The following is a 3,415-nucleotide window of genomic DNA, read 5'->3' as shown; positions in this document are numbered from 1 at the left end:
CTATGAAAATCTACAGTGGCAGTACTCATATTATCACAGGCCATGATTGTCTCAAATATTTACAAAGAACTGATATTTCAGAATCTCCCCATGCCATTTCTGAAATCTCAATGAAGATATGGATCATTGTCTTGACTGTTTAACTTTACACAGCTTTCAATCATCTGGTTAAATATTGGAGTGCAAGATAACAAATGACATGAACTGCTGAACACTTGGTATCATCTCTCTCTCAACTTGGTATCAATCAACCAACAACTTCATTAGATTAAAGGGGGAAAAAAAAACTGAAAGAATTAATTGTATATAGACACAACACATAAGACAAGGCCGCTTCAGAACAGTAATTGGCAAGGCTCTGTTGTTTTAGGATTCTTATGTAGATTCAATTTCACCTGAAAGAAAAAAGTAGCATCAATAAGTATGCCTAATTATGAGAAATAAGAGAAACGGTTGCAATAGTAGTAGTAGTAGTAGTAGTAGTAGTAGTAGTAATGATAATAATAATAATAATAATAATAATAATAATAATAATAATAATAATAACTGCAAAGTATGGAAATTAATATTGAAATATAATATCAAAAGGTGATTTCACACCATCAACTCTTATCATTTAGTACAACAAATCTATTATATTCAGTTGCAATCACCAGTAGCTGTTCTTTCCTCCATTTTGTTGTTGGCTGATTTTTCACAAGTCTGCTATGATATGCAGCACTATCCATGACAATAACGCATTGCCCTAATGTTCTCAGGTCAACAACTGTGTTTGCACCCACTTCTCAACTACAGGGCACTATGGTAGTCCTGACTTTTCTTTCAATTGCATGAAAAAATTAAATCAGCACCTGCAATAAAAATTATACCTGGGCATATAATTACGTCACATGAATTCACAGCATTTAAATAAAGAAAATAAAACATAACATAACATAACATGACATGAGATCCTCTTTGGTGAAAGGCTTTCCCACGTTTTTATTTAGTCATCAATTTTTATATTTTTGTACCCTGATTAAAAAAATTACTCTTGCCAAATTTCTGTAAAATATAAATCAATATAACTTACCGAGTATAAATCCATCTTTCGTTCCGGCATCTAATCTTCCACCCTCATTTGTTGGTCTATGAATAACACCATTCATGTCACTGGAAACTTCACCTGGTTTATTTCATGAATAAGTTGGTGATCCTACTTAAAAAAACAGAGAGAGAAAAGCAATTCACATTGACACTCTAAGAGACACAAAAATTTTAAAGACAGGAAAACCGTTCAAGAATTTTATAACTAACCTCTAGTTATAATATGAAACTATTAATTGCAAAACATGTTGTTCCCACCTGAATTCATTACTATTAGCCTATATTAATTGCAATTTCATATTCCACATAAGTGTTAACCTATTTGTTAGTAAAAAATTCAATCACTCAATGTCTCACAATACATTGAAATTTACCATTCATAAAAATCCAAGTCTCATCCAAGAATACTACGGGTTTAGGGTTCTCACGCTCCACATTTCTTATATATTCTCTTAAAAACGAATAACATCACTTTCTCGTACATGTGTATAAGGATCCCCTTTGCTCCATAGAAATTTCATCTCTTTGAAAATTTTTTTCACCGATGATAAGGATACTCTAAATAAATATGTTTCATAACCATCATTCATATGTTCCAGAACTTTTGCTGCTGTTAGTACTTCCCCTGTAACAGTAAATGAAAATTATGCCATATTTATATATATATGACTAATATCAGAATTACATTGCATAAATCAACACAATAATTCCTGTAACTTCCCTACCTTTATGTAACTTGTCATAAATAAATCTCGCAATTGCATCTTTCGTAAAATCATCAGCATCAGTCACTGGATGTTTACGTAGTCTATGTTTTCCTGGTGTCACAAGTGGGGTCCCCTTCTGTGAATTTATCACATTCGTGGCTGTAGTAAAGCCAAGCTGTAATAACAAACAATAACATAACACTTCTAAAAATTGTAATATCATAAAATTCATGCATGATACCAACATTTGCAGCTATATGAATAGAAAATGATCAACATGTTAGGTTGGGTCTACGATAGGTTTAAGTAGGCTAATATTTAGGTAATTCTCCAGAAAAGCTACATCAAAGAAGGCATAATTTTATTTTGTTTAATTGATTTCTGTGATATTTACATAGTGATGAACACGTGGTTTTAGTGCACAGCTACAAATACATTCAGCACAAAAATCCTTTGACACTTACCTGTATATTCTAATGCATTGTTGTAGTCCCTCCCTCAAACTTGTTACTAATTACCAATATAACATGCAAGAGGTCCATGACGAAGAGAAATGGTTAGTTTCCCAGTAGTGCGTCCTCGTCCTCTCGAGTGTTATATCTTAACAAGTACTTTGGGTGGGGTAGCTTTTCTGAAGAAACACCATATTTAATATTACTTAGACCAGTCATGAATAAATTATTCAGCCAGAGTCAACGTTCCTATGCTTTATAGAGTATGTTATATAGTTATTATATAAAACTGAATTATTATTAAGCACCATAACAGGCCAACATTCATGTAATATTTGCTGCAATATCAAGTTAATAATTACAATATGACTTGTATTTTCTTCGGCCGATGTGGCATGTAAATTGTGATCTGAACGGTTAATTTAATACTAAAAGAGAAAACTGGAAATTTACTTTCGTGCAGTTTGATTATTTGTTCGTCTAATTTGTAAATGTATTTAAGCTATCACCTACTGCAGTATTACAGTATCTTAAATGTATTTAGTTTGGCAATATGAAAATCACTGACTTGATTAAACATCTAGGCCTAACTTAAAAATTTGTTTTGTTTGACCACAATCATGAAATTATTAGTGCAAACTCCTAAAACTGAATACCAGTTTGAAATGTATGCTTAAGAATACTTACTCCTAATAATTTTCCTATTCTGGTTGTAATTTCTGTCTCCGTTAGCATAATTCCTTCTTCATTATCTTCTTTCTTCAACTCATTATACACGTGAACTACAGATTTCTGAAGCGTACTCTGAATGCCACACATTTTCTTCCTTGGAACACTATTTCATTTTTTTGACATAGTAATAAAAATCTAAACACGAAAGAAATTAATTAAAATGTGAAATAATGTTTCTATCGATTACCCACGTGCATTATCACGCCCAAGTATATTATATTTATTCGTACTTATCTGACTATTCTTGAATTATAAGCACAACGCAACACATAAAATAACTATTATGTATTAATATTAATACTAATATTAATTAATTAATTATTAATAAGTTCGAATTTCACTATCTTCCAGTAACCGGCTGAGAAATCTAGTACAATTTTAATTTCATGGAACTCCAGTACCGGCAAATATTGTCGATATTTGCCTCAGCTGCCAACA

At 31.6% G+C, this 3,415-nt stretch overlaps 1 long non-coding RNA gene across 1 annotated transcript; it reads right to left on the bottom strand.

Moving 5' to 3' along the window:
• Positions 1–242: 242 nt before the first annotated feature.
• On the bottom strand, positions 243–3,064 carry LOC138693740 (uncharacterized). Its single transcript, XR_011330429.1, has 6 exons — positions 2,933–3,064; positions 1,812–1,968; positions 1,461–1,711; positions 1,073–1,198; positions 654–851; positions 243–395 (listed from the first exon to the last, which is right to left on the bottom strand). It is a non-coding gene; the product is annotated as an uncharacterized lncRNA (long non-coding RNA).
• Positions 3,065–3,415: the final 351 nt, after the last annotated feature.

This window comes from Periplaneta americana, unplaced genomic scaffold, assembly GCF_040183065.1.
Source record: "Periplaneta americana isolate PAMFEO1 unplaced genomic scaffold, P.americana_PAMFEO1_priV1 scaffold_20, whole genome shotgun sequence".
Taxonomy (NCBI): Eukaryota; Metazoa; Arthropoda; class Insecta; order Blattodea; family Blattidae; genus Periplaneta; species Periplaneta americana.
This window is presented reverse-complemented; position numbering and strand designations above follow the sequence as displayed.